Below are 26,055 nucleotides of genomic sequence, written 5' to 3'. Positions count from 1 at the left end.
TTTTTATAATTTAAAGAAGAAACCAATCCGATGTATAGTTGATATTTGAGGCTTAATACTATAGAAAAGCATTCAGTTGGTTCAGTTGGTGTTTTCAGCTTCTTTATTTTCATATAAAAATACGGCATGAAGTTGCATCAATAAACATCATGTTACTTGTCACTGGCATTAGAGCAGTTATTGCTAATAGAGTCAATAGTGTTTACTTTTATGTGGTTTACTCTTTAGCACAATGGTAACCACAAAAACGTCAACACAACAGAAGCTCTTTTAAATGTCAAACATAACAGCATTAAACACTAACAGGTCTTTCCCTTCACTAAACAAAAGACACAAAAAATAATACTTAATTTTAACATTTACTCTTCTTATCCAGTCCTATGCAAAGCATGCTGGGAACGAAAGGCTGCGCGTTCGGCTGTACGCATACGCTGACCCGCTTCAGACAGCTCACCAGTAGCGCTTCAACGCATGAAAACACACACAATTATGTCAAAATGCGCGGTTTTGGGCGAGTTACCTTGTAAACGTAGTCTTAAATGAGTTATAAAGTCTTAAATGACCGTAAAGAATTGGGAGAAAATCGGATGCGTCACATCCGCGTCATACGCATCAGGTTTTAAAGAGACAGTGCTGATTTTAAAGTGAAACCTGCTGAAGTCTGTCATTGATGTAAATCAAAGAACAAAAGAAAAAGAGAAATCCTTGGACTGTTCTAGTCGCTGATTAACTTTTATAGCTTGAATAAAGATTAATATGTATAGTTTATGCATATATAATATAGTTTATGTGAAGATTGTTTTAAAATCACTTAAATTAAAAGTTGTTTATATTTCAGAGCCTATTAAAATGTTCAAAAATAATGGCTTTCAATTATACTGTAATGTTGAATGGATAATTAATAGGTAAAATTGAGGGGAAAATGCACCAGCAGGACAAATTAAAAACATTGTAAATATATTTAGTTATTGTAGTAGTAATAACTGCCTGTTTTTGCAAAAATAGTTTCATGGCCGGTAAAAAAAAAAACTTTTGGCAGGTAAATTTTATCATGTCACCGACCATTGGCAGGTTTGGCAAAAAGTTAGTTTTAGGCCCTGCTTGAGTTGTTTAAAGTTGAGTGGATTCTGACTGACTGTTAATATTTGTATGGTTCAATATGGTTATTCATATGGTATCTTTATAGTTGTTGTGTAGACTAATCTTCACGCCTATCTGCATAGGATTAGAATAAATATTAAGGCTTTACAGTTACAGTTATCATTCTTGGTGTGAATTATCGTTATTGATGTGAATGGGCCCATAATCATGTAAAAAAGAGCTTGCAAAAAGCTGGAAAATATATTACTAAGTTGGATAAAAAGCAGCAGAGTAAAATAGATTACAACAAAACTTTCCTTTGTCAGAAAAGGCTGTGGAACAATGATAGATGAGCATTTCTCCATTTACTGTTAATCTTAATTTAAAAAAAAAAACTACATAAGATACTTAGTACGATATACACAGTTTCTGAATCAGGGTTGACTCTGAAAGTTTCCATTCAGTGTCTAGTTCGTTCCAATCCTGATTTATAATACTGTACGCTGGTTCCCAAACGCCCTGCACTGCTGATCCGGTGTTGAATCTTGAGAAGGAATGTGACCTCTTTTGTCTTTGGCTTGCACAGAGGACAAGTCCACTTAGCTCAATTAGGCCTTCCCTGTCATTTATGGAGCTGATGCACTGCAACAAAACTGGCAGGAAATCTGAAATGACTGATAATGACCCAGACAGGTCAAACAACAGTTTACCAGTGATTATGTGGGTATAGAAGTGGAAAACGCTCAACATCCCGATGCCAAAATAATCTCACAAGGTACACAAAGCAATGTTCAAGGACTCTCAAAATGATTGATACCTTTATAATCCTGACAGAGTCACAGCTCTTTAATATTTCAGAACGATAAAACATGAGGATCAGTCCTGTTCGACAAAGACACCATCTATATGCAAATTACCCGACTCTCAAAAACAACAGCACTCTAAGCCTTGACAAAACAGGGACTTTCAGTTATTTCTTAACATCAGCTGTTATTTCCCAACAGATTCCTGCATGAGCAGAGTGATAAAGCGAGAATTGTTTGCTGGTATTTGGGTTTGTCTGTGCAGGAGGAGCACCGAGACTGGCTTCTCAGGAAAGAGCCACGGCTGTTACCCAGCGGCTCAGTCGGACTGAGATTACAACAGACCTGTCAGCTCTATCAGAAAGAGAAGTGCTTTCTGTTGGAGAGATAACTCCAACACCGATCTGTACAAAACTCTTCTGTCTCACCTATCTCTGTTGCTCATTACTGTTCATATCTGGGTGGGAAGCACTTCCTGTTTTTATCTTACAAATAAGCACAGGCCATCCACCGCTCTGTTCTGACTGTTAGACACAAGCACAAACACACTAGGGATGGGTCAATTAGTCAGTTACTGAGGTCTACAAGTAACGTTTTCCCCCTAACTAAATAAAAAGTACATATGCTGATTATAATTAAATAAACTAAATTTGCTATACACAACTATATATTTTAAAATATGTTTCTATGATTGTATGACTATCTCTTGCATTAAATCTCAGATGGTTTTTCTGCATCTCACGCTATGTGCATTCATTTTAAATCGACACGTCATTATAAAACACAGAGTTAAAAAGTAACTAAAATAAAATTTAAAAAAGCATGACCCCTGCTTTGTTACATTGTTTTTCAACAACATGCATCCTGTGTGAACACACCCGAAGAAATGTGTCTGATTGGCGTTTGGTGGATATACCCCAAGTCTAATTATATATATATTTTTTTTAAACAAATAGTTGACTAGATGTTCAGACAACCTACTAACTAGTCAATTATGAAATTTTACGAATGACGCTTTCAGCTTTATAAATAGCACTGTGTGTTTCAGCTCAAAAAGGAAACCCCTAGGCTTTCTTGGTGTCAGAGGGGTTAATTCCTTATAAAAAGAGTGTGGTGGTAATTCTCAGAATTGCTCATGTGCTGAGGTTTTAGATGTGTGAAGGACAGCACAGGAAACGCTGGGTGTTTTTGAAGAACTAGGCCCCCGTTCATCTGTTCTACCTTAGCTCTTTGTTTCTTGACTCTCTGCTGAGGGACTTGAGGTTTCTTGTAATTGAATGCCCAACAGAGAATCACTTTCTATGATGAGATCAATGTTTTCTCCGAGGTGACAGAAATAGTGTAGGTTCATGACAGCACCACTGTGTATGGTGATTTACCGGAGACTGAAACTTAGGAAAAAGAACAAGCTCCATTTTGAAGATAACTTTTAAAGGTGAAGGGACTGCTCACATCCTCAATATTTTTCTCTCATCCTACAAAGAAACAAAACAAAAAAAAAGGATATTATAGTCATAAGCAGATTTCACTCAGTTGTTTGCACAGGGTTCATGTTTATGAGCTTAAGACAAAATAAAATCTATGGTAATGGTAAATATTCAAAAAATGAATTAATAAAGATGAAGAGTTATCCCCTTATTTTTCTACTATTTGTTATGAAGAACATCAAGCTGGAAAGATGATATGAACTCACTGATCTCACAGAGGCAGCGGATGTTGCACAGTGATCTCACACAGGAAATACAACCTGTCAACTACTAGCATAGTTTCTAACCTGCCATTTAAAGCCCCACAACAATTTCATTTCATTTTCTTCTCCGTCATAATTTTAATACCAAAACCCTCCTGGACACCAGCTTCTAGTGCAAAGCAACCGGCCAAAGGTCTCTCAAGAATCAAGCTTTATTAGTTTGATTAAAAAAAAAAATAAAAAAAATTGTAGTAAACTAATTTAAAAGCTACACAATATTTTATGCGGTCTTGACACAATCTTCTTAGTTGGTTTTTACACTTTCCTAAACTTCCTTACACTTTTCTAAATCTGCTTTGTGATCAGGTTTACAGTATCTGAGTCTACTTTCAATCCAAAACAAGGCTATGATTATCTTTAATGCCCTGCACAAGAGGTCAAGTTAAAGGTTAAATTAACCTTGATAAAGATAATAATCAGCCTTTCATAGATGATAACCTTATTCATTAAACCGGTATATGATAAACAAAGAAAAGCCACTACCGTTTATTCTTTTATTGTAGTGTAGAAAGATAAGCAGTTTCTGTAAATATTAACATGTATGCTATAGCTTTCATTCCTTTCCATGAAAGATAAAAAAAAACACTGTAAAGAAATGACAAATGTCCATTGTGGGTAATATGAAAAAACAAAACAAAAAACAGACGATATTGGAAAACGATAAAAAAAAAAAAAAGATTAGAAAAACAAATTCTTTCACTGTGCTTCTACAAAATTTCCAGTCACCAGATAAAACCATGATTAAAACCACTGTTTATGTGTATGTGTATACACACAAAGACCATAACAGATCACATTTGAGATGATCGAAATAACTTTATATCCAAGGTGTGACTAGAAAACAAACTTTAACAAGCATCATTTGCCATTTTAAAGCTGTTTGTGTACAATGATCAGATTTCCTCTTGTCCATTTATAGGCCATAAAGCATCACAGAACACACAGACGGAGAAAGAGCATGTGACACAGAGTCTTATGTGATTAATAATATATTCTGAGAAGTGCTTGGCGTAAATCTGCTCAGTCTAAAAGTCAAGAACAGGAAGGTACAAGAACAAGTCACCCATTAATGTATATAATAATCCAACAAACCTTGTAATCTTTTCAAGAAACTTCCACCACAATATCAATTTCAGGCTTGCTTGATCTGTGCAATGAAATCTTCAAATGAAATATGAAATCTCTGCAGGTTGTTTCACAGCAAGAGCAGAAGAGGATAAAGAAACAGCTGCCTTGGGTTTACAGCGTTTTGGCGGGTTACTATATGAGTGTATGTGCAATGCACTTAAATGAACTCGAAAATAAACATACACGCACAACACACAGGTAGCAGACTAGTGGGGCAGGCAAAAATAAACACTAATTCCTGTGAGAACATGAAATCAGAGCCAGACCAGAATACTGGCAACCTTCTGGATACCAAACGCACACAGCCAAACTACGCCTGGCACAGCCAACTAGCCTGGATCCTGCCAAAGGGGTCTGGCTCATGCCAGCACCAAAGCAGCTCTCACTTAGAGCGAGAATTGAATATGGGGCAGGCATGGGTGTCAGCAGAGCAGCAAAGATCACGGGCACGTCGAAGACGCCCACTGTAGACTCACCTCAGAGTGTGAAGAAAGCTCTAGAGAGGAGCAGATGAGTCAGTATGAGAGGTGTTATTCAGCACTCTGCTGCTCACTGGGCTTTTTCATGTGGGAGCAGACGAGAAATGCCTCTAATAAAAAGAGAAATCAGAGTGGATTCCCCACCGCTCAAGATAAACAATGCATATAAAGTAATTACACATATTATTAAGAAAAACACTGGTGCTTGCCCATGTAAAATTCACCATTATGTAGTGCTTACTTGTTGGTAGGGATATAGTACATAAAATATAAAAAGAAATATAACATTTATTGAAAAGAAAGAAAAAGAAAGAAAAAGTCGTCCAATATAAGTGGCAAACAGCTGATATGACAAAAAGGGTATGGGATGTTTTGCCTGTGATATCATAACCAATCAAATCTTGCCCTTTTAAAAATTCACCATTATGCGGTGTTACTTTCTGATATTAAAATTGTGGCCAGTATTATATTCTTAAAAATAAAATAAAATAAAAATAAAAAAGTGGATTCCCCACCGCTCAAGATAAACAATGCATATAAAGTAATTACACATATTATTAAGAAAAACACTGGTGCTTGCCCATGTAAAATTCACCATTATGTAGTGCTTACTTGTTGGTAGGGATATAGTACATAAAATATAAAAAGAAATATAACATTTATTGAAAAGAAAGAAAAAGAAAGAAAAAGTCGTCCAATATAAGTGGCAAACAGCTGATATGACAAAAAGGGTATGGGATGTTTTGCCTGTGATATCATAACCAATCAAATCTTGCCCTTTTAAAAATTCACCATTATGCGGTGTTACTTTCTGATATTAAAATTGTGGCCAGTATTATATTCTTAAAAATAAAATAAAATAAAAATAAAAAAATAAAATAAAATACAAATTAAAATAAAATAAAACAAAATATAAAATATAAAATAAAATAACTGATACGCTAGAGCTTTTTACTGGGGCATGAGCACCAGTGAAATACCGCTGTGCCCCAGTAAAATATTACTGATAAATCTGTGTGTCAATGGGATTGACGTATACCAACGTGAGAAAATATTTTTTGAAAATATTTTAGCAATCATGTTGTGTATTTTATATCAGCTGTTTAGACTCAAAATTAGTGATGCCAGATATGCAAATGAATCACTCTTTTAATCTAATCTGTCAAATGGGTTTGCAAGAAAGTCTGAAATTGTTTGCCATTCAGTTTGATTCATTCAGACAGTTCACTCACACACTGAATTGTTTGCAGCGGTTTCAACCACACACCACATTAGTAATGGGATATTTTATAAGACATAAAACAAAAAGAGCACTGAATGGGGTGGATATTTACCTACAATTTATATCCATTATTATTATATAGAATATTAAACTGTATCAAAATATGGGCATACTTTTTTGATATTAGAAATGGTACCTACATACTGGCCAAAATCAAAAAGGGTAGGAGATTTTTTTCCCCCGTTTTATCATAATCCAGATAAAAATTGTGATTTTGTTCCCTTGGAAAAGAACCAACACATCTCTCTCAACAATGAATTGTATTACGAATTCATGTCTGTAGCACAAACAGCGCTTGCTCAATAATGAAAAGACACTATCATTGCTTACAAAAACAGCATTAATTCACTCTCTGTAAAAATGGAGCCACAATGAGAAAAAGCAAACCAGTACAACCATAAAGTTTTATTGGTGTTATTAAAATGGATTCTTCAGCTCACTTATTAAGTGCTCAGGTTTCTTAATAAAAGAACTGTAGCTAAACAGCGCCGTGGGTTTGGAAACTACACCAGGGGAACCAGATTTTATTATCAACATTCAGCCGTATTTGATCAAATCGCTTCTCTCACAAACACAAAAAACCATCAGCCAACACATAGGCTGATATTATCGAATGACAGAAGGTTGTCAGCAGGTTTGTTTTAGATTAAAACAAATGTAATCATTACTGCATGCATGGCAGAACCATTATTTATGATTCTAGGTTAATAAAACAAGCAAAAACACAGCAAATGCATAATGGTTTTCAACCCACATATGGTATCTAATATCTAATCAGAATGACTCACTAACAGAACATGGTACAATAAAACCTAAGTGAATGGTGTTCAATTTTATTTTATTGTGTGCATCCTTTCTTGTTGACCTTTGAACCCAGTAATCCTTTCCTGACAACAGCATTTTGTCAGAGCAGACCAGCACAATAGGGCTTTACTCTGCTAGGAATCCAATAGTGTTAGCACAAACTCTCCCGAGAAAGATGGTACATACTGGTAAATCCACACGTTTTTATATGGGATCCAAAAAAAGTTGCTAGTGTATCACGGTCGTTAGACTCAGACATTGCCACTAAAGTGGCTGGGTTTAACACTTAAGAGTTACTAGGACAGCAGGAGGAGTATTTTTAGAGCCCTCATGCACTGAGACTCGCTGTTTGTTCCACAAAGGGCCTGGTTGGTTCCCATCGCATCCATAATGCCTCCATGGTGAAAGTTTGGCACATTATGTTGGATTGTGTGCAAATGAGGGGGGACGAGCGTAATCTCAACACTGCTGTTTGGAGACACATATTGACAATCGTGCTTTTATGCTACTATTAGCGTGTGTTTACAAATCTCCCAGGGTTCCTGTCCGTGTCATGTCTGATTTCAGCCGGCATTCTTTGAGGACGCTGCAATCCATCAGTACAGGGCATGTTCAGCCCATTATCAGTGCACTGATAAGATAATCAAACAAGTCACTCTCTACACAAACTGTTACTTTCTGTCTCTCAAACAAATGCACCAACATACTAGAAAGAAACCAAATAAGTGGCACAGATGTTTTTGAGCTTACGAAAACAACATACTGAGAGGTTGAAAGGTCTAATACCACAGTAAAAAACACTTCTATTGTGCTTTTTTCTAAAAAAGGGACGCCAACTATATTAGTAACATCCATACGTATCCAAAGTTCTGGCATTAAACTCTATATGGCGCAGTCCAATAGGTCAAACTCAATCTGACATAATGGCATCATCAGATGGCACAGCTGATTGGTTCTTTTTGTATCAGCAACCAATGAGCTTGTTGCTCAACATTCAAATACTCAAATGCAGTTGCAGCACGCTTCAGAAACCCTTCACCCTCCCCAGCTCCACCTATATAGATCTGCTATAGGTTATTCATGTATGCTATATGGGCAGGGCTCCAGACTAACTATTTTTACTAGGAGTACTGTAGCCCCTGACTGAAGATTTTTAGGAGCACAAGCAGAAAATTTCTGGCCACACCTTAAATCAGCCTGCAATGCAATTGTTCACATATTTTCCTCATTTTAACTATTACTGACAAGTGCTTTGATAATAAATAGACTTAACTCATAGAAATTGCAATGTGCTGTATTCTTTTAATTTCAGAGGGATATGACAAATATATATATATGATATGATAAATTAATATTGTTTTGCATTAACAAGTGCAGTTACTAATAATATTACGTTCATTTCTTGTTTATTTCATGTTTGTACACATTTGACAGTAAAGCACTAGGCTTGAGTTGGGAAGCTTACAAAATGTAACAACAGTAACATGGGCAAAATCTAATTTTTATGTAGAAAAGGTATATATTGTACTATTATTAAATGTACCATTATTCTTCTATAGTCTTATATGGAACTGACCAACAACTTCAGTGATTAAGTGTGATTTTGTAACAAATTGAAGAGAAGTTTGTTTTTCAAAGCACTTTGTGACTTTCCTTACTCCATACACAAAAAAAGAGCAAACCTCTGACAAAATCAGATTTCTTGATGATTTGATATTTTATAATGGTAAATTTATAATTATTTTAGAGTTTTAAAATAAGGAAAAAGTATAAATGAATGACTAAGCCAATAAGTGCTCCTCTGCTGCCATCTACAGGTTATAATGGTGATTTGATGTATTTTTTAAATTTTACATAAGTGTTATATTTTGGTCATCCCATTAAAAATAACATTCAAATTGGATCATTTTGGAGCTTTAAAGTGCTAGAAACAGTTGTGTGAAATGCTTGTAAGTCTTTGAAAATTGCTTGAATTTCTCTCTCAAAAGGCTGTACAAACCCTGAAATTAATAATGTAATAACATTCGACTATTTCTGCCACAACACCATGGTTCGCGTTACTGCTTCTGGTTTTCTGCGTCAGCGCTGTTTGATCTGTTTATAACAGAGATTTCTGCAGAATTTGAATGCATCTCACTAGATCTTGCAGCATCTTTATTCATTCTGTGGCGAATTCAAATGCTTCTCACTGAATCTCGCAGCGCTGTGCTGTAACAGTGTCGCAAAATCAACTTTGGTTTCCAAGTAAAGCTGTTCTGAGCTCGGCCTAGTTTGTTTGTGTTGCGGTCCGAGCTGATAAATGGTACGCGCTGCGCAGCTCAAACAAGTAGCAGGATTTTGTTATGCTTTTGTTTCATTTGCCGTTTGATGTTTCTCATATGCAACAGAAATGGCAACGCGAGTTGAACAACGCGGTGGTCGCGCCAGTGCGACTGTGCACAAAGTTTACTCGCACCGGCAGAATAAATGGTCGCAAAATGCGACCATTTGGTCGCAGTCTGGAGCCCTGAGGGTTATTTCATATATGTTACAGTTACATGTGCAGCAGCAGTATTTCTTACATGCTCATAGCAGCATGTTGTGGATGTTATCAGATCTATTCCGCCAAACACATTAATATTCTCATGTACATTACCATGCCAATCCCTCAGAGAGTTGTCATGACAGAAAATATATATACACATACACTCACATATTCAAGACTGCTAAATGTAATCATACTGTACATTCGAATGCTGTGATGCCTAAATTAATTGAGTGATGTTTAATTTTCAGAATTACTTTGGTAAGTTTTTGATATATTTTTTGTTTGTTTCAAATTTAGCAAAATTAATTAATTTTTTTAAATTAGATTTTAATTGCCAGATTTTCAATGTGGTCTCCGACTTTTGTACTCCACACTACACTACTGTTCAAATGTTGGGAATTAGTTGAATTGGTTGATTTGTAAATCGATTGTAAAATAGTATTACTAATTAACAATTTTTCTACTTAAATATATTTTAAAATGTAATGAAAAAAAAACAAAAAAAAACACCTTACTGACCCAAAAGTTTGAACGGTAGTGTCATTGACCTGTCTGCTCAAACAGACGTCAACAAGCATCCAAAAACGAGGCCATGTGGCAGCATACATCCCTATTCACAAGATCAAAGACAGCATTTTACCAACCCTGTTTTTTGAGTTTTATAATCTGATTAATTAGCAAAGTCTAAATTCCCTTTAACAGAATGTACAAACCACCCAATGACTACTATCAAGATAATACTGATAAACTTACATAAAATATTAATTCTCAGGCAAGTGAAACAATACTCTGATCAGTCTGTTTGTACAAAATACGTTTAAATACATTCTGGCTGCTACAGTAGATGCATAAACAAACCAGACGAGAGCTGAAATATTTGCAGGAGTTTACTGTCAGTCTGTACTGATCTCGAGGAATTTGTTGCAGTGCTGCGGAGAGTCAAACATCTCTTTCATCCTTTAACAGGGGTCAAACCAACAAAGTTCAGGCCAGCAGGCAACAAACACAGCCCGGAGAAAACAATTAACCCTTTTACAACTAGTCGGTATTACATAGTTGTACTTTCTGTTACACTGTGGAAGCTTCTGTCACGAAAACAAATTCCTCGTATGTGTAAACATACCTGGCAATAAAGCTCATTCTGATTCTGATTCTGATTTATTTGCCATAATAGGTTGTCAATCAGGAGAAATATCTTTGGGCTGTCAACAGGACAATCCACAAGCTGCTTTCAAGAGCCTGAAGCGTAAAAAGAAAAAACACCCTGCTAAACATGAAAACGCTCATGTGACTAACAGTTTATTCTAAGCAAACAGAACATACAGAGGACTTATTGTTCCTATAATGCACACACAGACGATTTGGCCTGGCAGTTATTCTTCAGTTAAATGTCAGCCAGTCTTGAGGCAATCGCTGCCAACAATGCCGCCACTCAGGTCAGGTGACTGCAGCTACACGTGACGCATGTGAAGCTGGCATCGACCCACCAGCTGTTGAATAACAGCATGAAATCGGAGAATGTCACACATCCTCACAAAGCCATGAAAATCCTGTCTTCCCGGATTCAATGCTAAGGGTACGCATTGTTTTCTAGTAAGGGGTCACTGACAAATAGGTCAGCTGTTTCATCTGGCTCAGGGGGGCAATTGGGGATTGGAGAGAGTGATCGGATCTGAATATTTAAATAACGATTCACAGCGCTTGTGTTTACCAGAATTGCTGTCCTTTTGATTACCAATGTAAATGCCTCCCTATGGGATCTGAAATATTGTAATTGCTCCATTTGTGAGCTTGTTTAGAAGGTAATTACCCTGCGATGCTAAGACATGTGAATCCTACTTATGCATAATTTATCATGTCGAGGGATAGAAAGATATGGTAATTTAAACTGCTTCCCCTGTCAAGACTTGCGAATCATGTGCTGTGGATTTTTTCAATAAAAGTTGTTGTGTGGGTGGTTTGAAAGGGCAAGCCATGACAATTCTGTGATCTCATAACATTCACAGCAATTAAGCAGTGTTTACGAAACACTTTGACATCAACATTGGCAATGAGTAAATCAAACCACAATATTCAAATGACCCAGATGAATCAACAGCCTAAATACAGGGAAGTTATCAGATGATCAGGACAACGATCGTATCGTACGTAACATTCAAATTTATACAGACATGGTAAAAGTAAATGAAGCTATATTCTATATTCAACTACTTAACATTTTTCCAATGCAGCCAGTATTATTTTTTTTCCAAGGATGCATTAAATTGAACAAAAGTGACAGCAAATGCTAGATTTTTTTTTTCAAATAAATGCTTTCTTTTAAAATTTCTATTCATTATTACAGTTTCCACTAAAATATTAAGCAGCACAACTGTTTTCAACATTGAAGATAATAAATGGTTTTTGAGCACTAAATCAACATATTAGAATAATTTCTGAAGGATCGTGTGACACTGAATGGCTGCTGAAAATTCAGCTTTGCCATCACAGTAGGGCTGGGCGATATGGCCAAAAATATTATCACAAATGTTTTTATTTTCATCTGATATCAATATTTATCACTTTTTAAATATTAGATATTAGCTTACCATTAATGGGGAAGGAAAGACTTTCCACATGTTTGTTAGACCATGAGAATAAATGTAAACATAACGCTGTTCGTTCAAAATTAAACTCCACAGAGTGAGATACCTTTTAATTTCGGGCCCCATGAAATCCTTTATTTATTTATTTGTTTATTTAAATTCCTTTATTTATTCCATTTGATTTTTTCTGGATTCTGTGTTTTATGATTTAATACTGATTTTTCACTGATTTTATTCAAATGGTTTCTAATAAAATTAATTAAAATATTTACAGTTTGATCACTTTTGAAATGTAATCAAAATCAATTAATTTACAACAAAAATTTTTATTGTCAAGCAAGATGCTGCATAACAGAACTATATAAATTAATGAAAAAATTACCTTGGTTGTATGTTACTATTATTACTTTGAGAATTATATTTTAGTATACTATAGTAATATTTTCCCGTCATCATTTCTTGAAGTTAAACCAGACTTTTATTTTGATGAGTTGTCATGAAGGTCTTTCAGTTTTACTTTCAGCTTCAGTGTGTATTTGACAGTGTTTTTTTTTTTCTCAAATGAAACTTGGTGAAGTGACTCTCAGTGCAGCTCTGGAGAATATAGTTTACGTCCTCATATATTGAGACGCAGATTCTGAAATCACCGCGACGAAACCGTGCCATTCATTTACACAGAGACACACAAAACACGCAGACTAATTAGCAGCATGCACTGACTGGCTGCTTTCGTGTGTATTTCTGGTGTGACAGACTTAATTAAATTAGATTAATCCATATTGAGTAAAAATGTCCAGAGCTTATAGTTACTGACATAAATTTTATTGTGGTCTCAATATGATACTGTTTTATCACCCAAACCTATATCACAGGAATACATTACATTTTTACATTTTAAATATTATTTCACGATATTATTGTTTTTACTGTACTTTAGATAATAAATGCAGCCTTGGTTACCATAAAAGATCTCTTAAAAAAAAAAACTTTTACTAAATGGCTTTAAGAACATAAATGACCTTACATAAACCCTATGTGATCAATATCGGTGAGACAGGAAACATATAAAGGGATGCTGTAGTGCTACACAAAAAAAGCAAAAGTGGGTGCTAACAGGGCCATTTCAACCTCTAGCATAAAATAAGAGCCCCAGTGAGCCCATGAATGAATGAACGCATATCACGGGTTCATGCCCATCAAGCATGAACGAATACTGCAGATTTGGCATTCTTCAGAATGATTGCACAAACACAGAATCCAAACCAGCTCTGAGGTGGCCCGAGTAGCTTTGGAGGTGTGCCAGGCCAGGTCCATGTGGGTGAGGTAAAACAAGAGAAAGTTCTACCATGTATGAATAAGAGAACTTGCTTACCCCAAGACACAGACATGAATACTGATTATGCAGATGCTGCACTGCAAACACAGATCACTATCAGCTGCTGCTGACGGCGGAGGTTTTACTGCCGCAGCTGCACGCATAGCCGGGGGAAAACGCTCAGAGGCCCCTCAGAGCGACAGGGCTGCAACAGCCTCTCTAGGACATTTAATTCCCCCGTCTCACAAGGGCAAGAGGCATGCTGTTGAGAAAAATGTGTATCTCAGAAAAAAAAAAAAACAGGGACTGGCAGGAACAAGCTGTACAATATGAACAAATTTCACTTTTCGGAACCATACAATAAAAAAAGAGAAGGTGAAACAAAGGATCCTGGGAAGAATCAAGAAACATACTAAGAATAGCTCAGGGTTTGAGGTGAATTTGGTGGGTTGTCTTGTGCTATGGAAGAACAGCATGTAAAGAAGAGGTTGCTGGTGGCAATGAGAGAAACAGGAGGAATGGGTCAGATTGATGAGGAAAAACTTCAAGCTGTTCCAAAGCTTCAGTGACGCCCACTGGAGACACAAAAACCCAGGAAGACTTGCTATGGCAGGAAGGAAGTGTTCCAAGAAACTAATAAAACAACCATTTTTAGTTAAAATTATAACTGTTAAAAAGACCTGAGGATCTAAGATAAAGTAGACAGTAACAAACTGAACTGAAACAACAATGCCACACTGCTCAACGTGATTCATTTGCCAATTAAACACTTCTTGTTGTTATAGCACTGACAGATTTGATCTGGATGATATATTCCATGACACAATGGAGACTGAATGCAAAATGCTGATCGGACAAGCATATGTCTACAGTTTCTTATGGAAAGATCAGCGGCAAATATGCTCCATGTATTGTAAACATGCCTTGTTTGCTTTGACTAACCATCACTTTGGTTTAGTGTAACAATGACCTAATGTTTAAAAATGGTGTTTGTTCACACACACAGGTCAAAAACCACGAGGTAAAACCGCAAGGCAACAACGATTGTTTGACGAGGATTATACCAGGTAAATCCCTCCAGACCATTATATGGAAGTCACAGTGAAATGAACAATGCACTTGTGCTGTCTATTTTTTCCAAGTGAAAGTCAATAAAGTTGAACACCGTGACACATGAGACTGGGCTCACCTGGACTGGCCTCAGGCACACCCTTATGTTTCTCTGTAACACTTTTACACCCCGTCAGATTAAACCCGTAATCACACATAATAACATCCCTCTCGTAGATAAAACACAGTCTGTTCATTGATACAACTTCACACTAGTGAGGGCCGCTGAGGCTAGCACACCATCCGTGTAAGCCATTTAACAGTAGTGAAATTTGTTGAAGGGAGGTGAGGGTACTACACTTTTAATTAGAGATGGGTACCGAAACCCGGTATTTAATTCCGGGGCTAAATTATGAAAGACCGGAGTATCGATAAACTCTGACGTTAACGGTTCTGCTATCGGTACTGGAGAAATTAAGAAAACACACATACATTTATTATTGCTATATATACACATTATCTTGCAAATTCTATCTCACCAGAGTCGCCAGCTGTTTTTCAAACATTTGTCTATGATGCATTTTTGCTATTCGCAATTCAGAAGCGAGATCGCACCCACGCGGAGGAGCTTCAGCACACGCAACATGAAAGCCCTGTTTAATTACCATAGAAGAGAGAACTAAACATCGATGTGTGTCAATATATTGTCTTAAAGTGAGAGACTGGCACTTGGTTTGATTTGAGTTTTGATTTGAAGTTTGATCAATTACCACATGTTTTCTCAGAATTGAAGCATAATTGACTCAAGCCTATCAGTCACAGGACAGATCATAGTTTAAAGGGATAGTTCACCCAAAAATGAAAATCCTGTTATCATTTACTCGCCTTCAAGTTGTTTCAACCCTGTATGAGTTTATTTCTTCTGTTGAACACAAAAGAAGATAATTTGAAAAAAAATTAAATAAAATACTTACAATGGAAGTCAATAAGGACGTCAACTGTTTGGTTACCCATATTCTTTAAAATATCTTATTTTTGAGTTCAACAAAAAAAAAAACTCATACAGGTTTAAAATTAACTGAGGGTGAATAAATGATGACAGAATTTTCACTTTTGGGTGAACTATCCCTTTAAGAATCCCTATTTGAGTCAATGTGACAAAATGTGTAGTTACTGCATTTTACTTTTGTAACAAGTTTATGAAGGATGATCACTTAAATTCTGCTATAACCTTTCTGAGTATATGGTTATAACATCTTGAGCTATATAAGGACATGACCAGGGCCAGATGGAGCCTGTCACAATCCAAAGCCTGGTGACCTGATCCTTGCATAAGGCATTACAGCACTTTTACGTGTGACTTTTTTTCCCCCATGTTGGATGCCATGTTGGGAGGAACACCTCCTGTGTCATGTCGATCCAGCATCGCTGCCATAATTCCATTTTGGGACTGGGTGAGAATCTATAGCCAGCTTCCAGCGATGATGTACCCAAGAAGCGCAACAACCACACGTCACACACGTTAGCACACAGAGCTCACATGACGTCCCATGTCCATCAGCTGGAATCGCAGTCAGGGTAGAGCAGCTGATTACCACAGAATTCAATCAGAGTCATCTGATCAAAAACAAAACTCTAACAGCAACGCCCAATTCATTTTAGGTTCATTTCCGTTCTATCTGCGGTTTGGCTTTCACTCTGTGCGAGATACATAAACGTATTATGTACTATTAAACAATATGAGTGTGATTCAGTGAACGAGTAATCACACTTAAATAATCAGGTTAAATATGAAAGTCAACAGCTACAATAGCTCTGAAAAGACTTTGAAAAAACAATGCTGTTGTATAATCAACCACTTTTGTCTCACATCACTATCTAAATGCATGGACAGCAGCTCTAATATTTGCTGTAGTGATATACAGCATATTTATAAATATTGATTACAATGTCTAACAAATGGGCAAGATCCAAACAATTCTTTGAATGGGCGCATGAATTCAGGTGAAGTCCCAGCTCAATTTTCTTTATACCTAATGTGAAGAAAATCAACACAATAGGTGGGTTGATGATGGAAATGGGGAAAAAAGTGAAGTAATGATTGTCTGGGTTTTTTGTTTCAATCTATTTTAGTCTCGTAGTAAGGTCTGGTTTCTCTTTCTGCTGAGAGAACTCGGATCAGGTGGCCTACTCCCTGTGGTAAGAGAAGCACGTGTGGTTGGAAATTACTGTGCTGTATTCAAATGCTGCAGAGGTGTGTATTACATTCTTGGCCATGGCCCACTGTAGGGGAGGGTCCCCACACATTTTCAGGAAGGAGTGAGTAATACCACTGCTTTCGTCAGCATAAACCCCACTTATATGGTCAGTCAAGTGAAGAAAAACAACAGAAAAACATGACTGACAAACCATAAAACCCGAGAAGGGCTTTAGGACAAATCGATGGTGAGCTTTAGCAAACAGTTCACTCAAATGTAACTAATACGTCTATATGATATCACACTGGGAAGAAAGTATGCACTTGATCACCTGTTTGTAACCTATTAACAGCACATCCTGCTCAAGATCTACTCCTGTATATCAAGGGTTTGCTTGTACTGTAGTAATATATTTTGTTGCTAAAGTAGCTTTAAATATATAAATTAATAATAATAATAATAATAAAACATATCTTGTATTCTTTGTTTTAGTATTATAATTCAAGATTTGGAGCCTCAGTAGAGTCAATGTAGCAGTTGGTCCAAAGTCATTTACCTCAATGAGTGTTTTTTGACCACTAGGACCACCAAATTAAGTTTTAAAAATAATAATGATTTCCAAACGGGTTTCCCCCTCCCCCAAAAAATAATGCCATTTGTTAAGACAGAAACTGACTGATCAAACAAACAGCAATGTGTTTAAAAGTTTCATATATATTAGTGGGCCTTGCTCAATAATTTGTATTTTGGACTAATTTACAACACATGCTTATGTACATTAATTTGTTCTTAACCTTATTCTAATGTTAATGAATTTGGAGTCCAAAGCCCAACCATCACTATATATATATTTTAGTTTGAAAGCTATTCAAAGTGAAACTTGTGATTTGTACAAGTTATGCAAATTTCACACACAAATTTGTGCGTATGCATGGTTAATGAATGAGACCCATTGTCTTTTAGTTATCAATTCATCTAAACTAGGCATAGGAGAAAGTAGTTTAACTGAAATTTAAAATGACGCACTCCACGTAAACTCGATTTCAGACAGGTTATAAACCATTGCTGGAGGAACATGAGCCTCAGTGGAACCCACAGAAGAAACTTTCACTTGCGTTCCATTAGATAAGCAAGCTTGCGTTCTGTTTAGGCGGTAACCTCTAACACCACTGACGTCTCCTTTGAGATTGTGACATACATTTAAAGGTAAGAGTCCCACCATGTTTAAAGGAGCAGAAACCAGAAAAGAGGAACCAGATAAAAGCTAAAATCCCCTGATGTGTCAAACGGGCAGATAGGAACATTGAGAAGCTGCACACATTTGCCTATAGCTGACACAGATCATTTCTGTTGCCTGTGCAACAGTTATTTAGTTTTCCAATTCAATTCTTGAGAAAAAAATCTGGAACTAATTTAGAATTCACTCGTGAATCAAGGTTGCTGAGGTTACTAGTGACCTGCAAATCAGATCTGGTTTCTCCAACCACATCACATATTACTAACCACCTTACACTTTTTCCATCCAATGTCTCCAACAGAGCTCAAAATGAGTAACAAACCAAACAATGGGTCACAGTCTCCCTGAAATGTTTTAAATAACAAACTAGGATTTCATGAATAATGTTTAATCACTGCAGAGGCTAGACAGGAGAAGGGAAGAGTGTAAATGAAAAGAGGATGTCCCCATAATAAAACGTTCAAATATTAAAATATATCTCAGGTTCCTTCTGGTTGTCATCAATATCACAACAGTTAGTTCTGGAATTCAATCAAGGGGAGAGACAAGGGTTTTCAAAATATTTAGTATATAACAGCATTGTGACATTTCACTGGTAATAAGATATTCAAAATTTGGGGTCAGTATGATTTTTTTTTTATTTGGAAAAAAAGTCTCTTGCTCACAAAACCTGCATTGATTTCGCTCAACAACATAGTAAAATTAGCTGCATATCATAACAGCAATGTCACATTTAAATGGTAATAAGATACCATTTAATATTCAAAATTTGGGGTCAGTATGACTTTTTTTTTTTTTTGCTCACAAAAGTTGGAATTACCCCAGTCAAAAACAGTTGTGCTACTTAATTTTAAGGAAACCATATTTATTTTTCAAGATTCTTTGATGAAGGTCAAAAGAACAGCATTTATTTGAAACAGAAATAATGTTTACCTGTCACATTAATACATCCTTGCTGTATAAAAGTATTGATTTCTTAAATAGGCTAAATAAATACTACGGACCCTAAACTTTTGTACAGTTGTTAATAAACTGGCCAATTTGAAAGTTACTAGAAATTAACTTCTCTGTGTGCTAAAATAAGATGCAAACATTTAGTGAAGTGAGTGAAGAATCTATTCCTAAATATACAGTTAAGTAAATGCAACTCTTTGTATCTTCACTGACAGCCAAAAGACACAGCCTAAGCCCAGCCCAGGCTAGACCAGCTAATTCAGATGTATATGTAGTATGCCTTTCGGCTTAAAGAAAAGGCCTCATTGAAACATGCACATAGACCAGCAACTAAACATTCAAAGACTCTTCACTCCCAAGAGAAACCCAAACCACAGGTTTACTGATGGAGATAATACTACTCTTTTATTCACACAACAATATATCCCAATACATTCAATAGTAATGTAGTCAAATAGTCACTGTCCCCATCTTGGAAAAAAAAAAATTCCTGTTTTACATGCATTTACATATGAAAGGCACACACAATCCTTTCTATTCCAAGTTTCAATTCCTTACATAACAGCAACATTCTTTTTCCGGCCCCATCACATCAGACAATGGGATGTAACAGTAAAATGATAGAAGAGGAAGTATTAACCAGCCAAAACAAGTGAATCAGCGGAAACCCGCAATGCCAATCTCATTGAGCACACGTGAGTCAGGGTGAGGAGTCCTGTTGCTTCAGGAAAATATGAACACGGTACATTGTTATGGAAGAATTATGAAAACAATGCGCTCTCTATCCATATCAGGCAGGTGGTCAAGTGGTGGTGATAGAGGACTGTGTGAATTCTGCCAGTTCAGTTCTTTAATTAACCAACCATAATTTATATATGTGTGTTTGAGGGTGGTGCAGGGACAGTCTAGTTAATATTTCCCTTCCAAGTAACTGTGAGCCAGAAAAACATGTGTTTGGCATTAGCATGCATTTTATTGGTAGTTCTCACTACTACTTGATGCGTCGAAGATAGTCTTCATTCATAAAGTCTATAACATGGATGTTAACAGATGTATGCTGTGAGAAAGAATTGGAGGACAGGTCATTCATTGTACCGTTGTGATCCGGGTTCAACTCTACACCGTTCACAAGAGAACACAAAAGGAAACCGCAAACCATTTTTGATGAACCTGTAAACTAGAAACAGTTGATATGAAAATCAGTAGTAGTATATTAATATGATAAGTCAGTATAAGAGGAGATTTGCATTGCAAATGTTAACGTCCAAAGCATCATTCTGACTATTTAAACTATGATAAGACCTGCAGAAACTTGAACGCCGGTATTTCCAGGCTTTCTGGGAATGCATGGGGGAAAGCAAATGATATTCATTTTAATACTACAACTGATATGCTCATGAAGCAGAAACGTTGGCAGGAGGTCAAGGATTAAAGTCCCCGTGAAATCAAAATTAAAGTTTTTTGGGTGTTAGTATCAATATGTTAGTCTTAAAAGTGATATATCATGAAAATCTGACTTTTCCAGGTTTAAAGTGCTATAATCGGGTCCCCGGTGCATAAACCAACCAAGGAAATGTGAAAAAGATTAACCAAGTAACTTTGTTTTGGTAAGACTTTTTCGCAAGCGTCTGAAAAAAACAAGCGCGTCTGAGTTCGCTCCCCTTGTGACGTTGCAAAGGGATCTCATTATAATATTACTGCCCCTTAATCTGTAAGTTTCCACCCACGGAGCCGTCATTTTGATTTCGCAAGCAACAACGGTGTACCAAGCTCTAATGCCATGGCGAAAGTTTTGCACAGATGAGCACAGAAAACTATTTAGAGTCCCAGCCTCAGAGGAGACAAGAGAGCAGTGGATTTATTGATTTATTTACTGTATATTGCTGCTGCCACACAGATCTAATATAAACATGTGATTTCTTTCCCAGCTGTTTACCTTCACAGACATAACAGACTGTTTTTGTAACTCGTGTGTTTTTAACATAAACTTGTGTGTGAATGAGAACTTAGTTTAGTACTCACATGTCGTGTGACAGCCGCTCTCTGTATGTGTGCTTCGGATGTGTGCAATCAGAAAACTGTATATCAGAAGTTTAAACTAATATGGTTTAAAACGCATGATTTTAGCGTGATAAACATGATAATCAGAACCAAAACACATGTTTTTAGCAGGTACGAGCTGTAATGGTGCAGCTCTATTCTGGAAAAGGGGGCGGGGAGCAGCAGCTCATTTGCATTTAACAAGACATGCACGAAAACAGCCTGTTTCTGCTTCCACTGAAAATAATAAATGATCTGTGGGGTATTTTGAGCTGAAACTGCAAAGACACATTCTGGGGACACCTAAGACTTATATTAAATATTGTAAAAAGGGGCATAATATGTCTCCTTTAAGGTTATCTATAAGCCAGTGTGCTCCAAAACAGTGACAAAATTCGCATTTAGAAGATTCAAAGCATTCAAAGCTTGCAGTTCGTCACTTCCGCCAAAATGGATCAACAATTTTTTTGACGTCACCTCGTACATCAACTTCTCATCAAATCTTCTGACCAATCAATTGCTCTCTAGAATCTGCGAAGAGTTCCACCCCCAACACTATAAATAAGACTGTGAAGCTGTGGCTGAGACCGGTCACTTGTTCACAGTAGTATTTCCTGTACGGAGTGTAAATATGCTTTCGATTGGGGCACATGAAGTCTGGTTTCGTGTAGTGTCATGCGAAGCATGGCAGTGCGCACAGTCTGATCTGGACTTTGGCTCCGGTCCAGAGACGCGATCGCACGGAGCGAATCATATGCGCAAGTCGGCATATATTAAACACTTTTAAAACTACACAGCCTCAGCATGATTATGATCACTATTTTGTTTTAGTAAGAGTTTCATATTAAATCTAGGGGGTAATCTATTAGACTGTGGCTGTCAAATGGGCTCAACGGCTCTGGCCCAAGCAGATATAAACAAAACGCTATTGGCTATTTTAAAAAGGGGGCTGGGCTGCTCGATATGTCCCGCCCTGTCTTCCTGTTTAAGTTGAAATTACGTCACCACATAGAATAACGCTGCATGCAGTGTTGCCAACTTAGAGACTTTGTCACTAGATTTAGCGACTTTTCAGACCCCCTTAGCGACTTTTTCCAAAAAAGCGCCTAGCGACAAATCTAGCGACTTCTTGGACAATCCTTATTTAGTTTCTGTGACTCGCTGGTACTGCCGCACAAGCGTGAGGTCTCTCTTTCCTGCTGCGCACACATCTCTATCTCTGCGTCTGCTCTATTCAGCGAGTGGCAGAGGAGCAGCGCTTTCAGTTGAAATAGATTTTCTGTCGCTTCTAACAATTAGTCATTTTACATGCAAATATAGCCGAAATCACAGCACAGCCATTGTCTTTATCTTATGTGTATTTGATTTCATTAGATGACTGCTCGATTATAGATCAGGATTCTAGTGCAGATTAACATCTTGTAAGAGAGAGCCGGTTAGTCTTAATGGGCCGCGTTTCAGTCACTATTTCATACTCATTTCATTTTCTGACAACAGAAACAATAAAATATATCAATGAAAACAGTTCTATTGAGAATTTGGCTGCATTAAAATACAGTATTTGAGCACAGGGAGTCAAGAAAATATGACACACTGATGTCATGAATATGTTAATTAGCTTATGACGTCATCTAGTGACATTTAGCGACTTTTCAAGCGGGCTTTAGCTACTCTCCATTGAAAGAAGTTGGCAACACTGGCTGCGTGTTTCAAGGCATTTCAGTGGAACTTTAACAGCAACTAAAGTGTATTTACAAGTAGTGGTCGACCGATATGGGTTTTTTGACAGCCGATACCGATGCCTATATCTTGAAAAGCAGGGTGGCCGATGGCCGATATAAAGAAATCATTTGAAAATGGATTTAAAAATAAACGTGTAAGATAAACATACTTATACTCTAGAAGACAAAGAATTTTTCACAAATATATAAATATTTTATAAAAATATAATTAAAAAGGTATTCAATTCACATGGACCATAGGACCGACCGTCACAGAACACGCACTCCTGCAGGTCACATACACACTTCACAAGATCTCAACTACATTCGACTAAGTCTGCAAGGTTTGTGAAATTAAATGTTCATTAGTCATTCAAAGATTTGTTTAAATTATATAAATGCGTATTTGCGGAATGCTGACGGCAAACGAGAAAGTATTATAATGTTTGCCTTTAATAATATTAAAGCAATCGTTATAATACTTTTTTGTATACATTTTAATTCCTTTGTTTAACAGTTCTATCTGATTATTAGATAGACTTCTATCCGTATTAGACAGAACTGAATGACAACAGCGAACAAGAGGGAGAATGTGAGCACTGTGCGCTCAGGCGCTGCCGCAGCCGTTCTTGGCGTCGTCAAAATAAAAGTCTTGCCTCAAACACATCGGCCAAACAGAAAAACTTATCGGCTGATGCCGATATTTGAAAAATGGCAGCTATCGGCCGATATATCGGCCTTGGCGATATATCGGTCGACCATTTACAAGCACCACAGACCTAGCTTTTCAGTTTGGCTAATCATATTCATAAAGAAAGAGACCCAAGAGCATGAAATTAATGTTAGCCCTCAGATGAGAGTAAAAGGTAGACGTAATGTACAATTAGTCATAAATATAATTAAAACTGTTCATCTTCTTAGTACATTCAAATAATATGCTATTTGTATAAACAATCATGTGATGTATGCAATGCAATAGTTATAAACCACAAATCTGAAAATGCAAAAAAACTTTTTTTAAATTAATAAAACCAAATGTCTCTGTCAAGAGGTGTTAAAACTGTGCTCAACACTATACCGCAGTGCTTAGAAAGTCCAAAAGGGAATAAGGCTTCATCTAGTTAGAATACCCTTCAGCAACTTCAAACAAATAACATGCACAATTAGTATTTAATAATATTTTAATCTATGTTTTATTTTTTATATTTTCAATCTCCATTTTAGTTTTAGTAATTTTTTGTGCTTTTGTCATTTTTATTAGTTTTTTTTTAAATATTTTTAATTAGCTTTATTTCAGTTTTAGTAATACTGAAACATATTTGATTTAGTTGCAATTTTTTAGATTTTTCATCTAACACTGATATTTAATTTTACATCAGCTTTATTTCAATGACTGACTTTTAATAGTTTCAGTTAACAGTAACAACACTGTTGTGTATGAATATTCCCCACTCGCTAAACACTGAAAATCTGCCTCGTTTCAAATTCCTCTCATGAAACCTATACGCAAACACCTGAAGGAAGAATCACGGCTCTACAAAATATTTCCTTTGCGCTAGAAGGTTTGAGAGTGAGAGATCTGCGGTGTGCTGAATGCTGATGACTCCGTCTGAACTCAATGAACCTTCTCAAGCCCATATAGGAAAAAAGATCAGCCTTCTTCAATGGCCCCACCCCTTCTGCCTCTCGGCCCCTCCCTTTCCTCCAGCAGCCCCTCTCTCTCTCTCGGCACTCAGCTGACTCTGCTTTCTGTAATGGAGATGAATCTGACATCTTCCTGTCTGTGTGTACTCAGCTAACTCTCTCAGCTGAGCAGCACCTCTGGTTAATGGAAACAAATCTCCAAGAGCAACAACGCAACAATAACCGGCTTGACTATCAGATCTACGGCAGGGGCAGAGCTATTCCCATGGGCCTCAATCCCAGGAAAACAGTTAAATGGTGGTGCGCAGGATGGTAGGGAGACAAAGGTAACAGCGCAGGGTAAAATCCACAGCTTCTATAGGAGTTCGGGCGGGACCGGTGACATCATAAAGAAACAGTGCTCGTCTATACACCCGGGTCCAGAGTAAAGCAAAAGCAAGCTGGTAGTATGATTATATAGTGAGCTCCTGTTCCTCAAGCTTACCGTTATCAGAACAGGCCATCAAGCCTAATGTCATGTGTGAGGTCCTTTTACGTAGGTCAACAAGCAAATGGTGAACAGGAACATGATAAACCGACCTCTGGAGTCTGGACTAAAAAGCCATGTAGAACAGTATCAATTTAAAATATCAGTCAACATATTAGCTACTGTATTTCGCAAAATTTCTATATCAGTTAATTCAAAGTAAAGCCAAACTAGAGATTAAATCATTGTCTCTCGTAGATAAACATTTCTGCTGTGGACAAACAAACAAAAACAACCTATCGCAACACAGGCTATTGTAAAAGTTTCAATCGTCTAATTCTTGACAATGCATTGTGAATGTTCATGTAAATGTTTACCATACTCCAAAATCCCTAATTCACTTCCTCAAGACTGATAAAGAAAAACATAAGACTAAAAATAATAATACAGCCCCTACAATGGTCACAAAGTCTCATGATAGAGACAATAACTCTATATGTTTCCCTAGCAAATATTTAAACATGCTTTCTTCCAGTGAGTGGTTCTATAGTGTGCTGGGTAAGGCAGGCTGGCGCCGCTGTGGAGAGGAAAGGCCTGATCTGACAGAAATCCACTGACATATCACTGCAGCCGGCCCGCTGGCCTTTCACTCATGAAACCTAATACATGCAGGCTACTAAAACCACACACACACACACACTCTCACTAACTTACGCACACATCTCCAAACCTTCCTATCCCTGATGCAGCAGACACAGCTAGCAGTGCTAAATTTTTTAATTTAAATAAAATTAGTTCTGTCAAATCGATTAATCGCAACTAACCACATCCAAAATAAAAGCTTGTGTTTACATAACATATGTGTGTGTACTGTGTACATTTATATGTAAGAAATATATTTATACATATTTATTTTATTTTTACATATTATATTTATGTATAAATCATATACACAGTATGTGCGTGTGTGTGTAATATATATATATATATAT

The 26,055-nt window shown here is 36.8% G+C and overlaps 1 long non-coding RNA gene across 2 annotated transcripts in view; it reads right to left on the bottom strand.

Annotated features, from left to right (window-relative positions):
- Positions 1–26,055, bottom strand: part of LOC107713992 (uncharacterized) — a 57,489-nt gene that overhangs the window by 13,960 nt on the left and 17,474 nt on the right. For both annotated transcript variants that reach the window (XR_001636943.1, XR_001636944.1), the window contains exon 2: positions 3,263–3,358. This is a non-coding gene — a long non-coding RNA (uncharacterized LOC107713992). The remainder of the gene's footprint in view (positions 1–3,262; positions 3,359–26,055) is intronic.

The sequence above is a fragment of the Sinocyclocheilus rhinocerous genome, unplaced genomic scaffold (genome assembly GCF_001515625.1).
Source record: "Sinocyclocheilus rhinocerous isolate Xijiao unplaced genomic scaffold, SAMN03320098_v1.1 scaffold2043, whole genome shotgun sequence".
Lineage (NCBI taxonomy): Eukaryota > Metazoa > Chordata > Actinopteri > Cypriniformes > Cyprinidae > Sinocyclocheilus > Sinocyclocheilus rhinocerous.
Note: the sequence above shows the minus strand (reverse complement) of the source record. Positions and strands in the feature narration are given on the sequence as shown.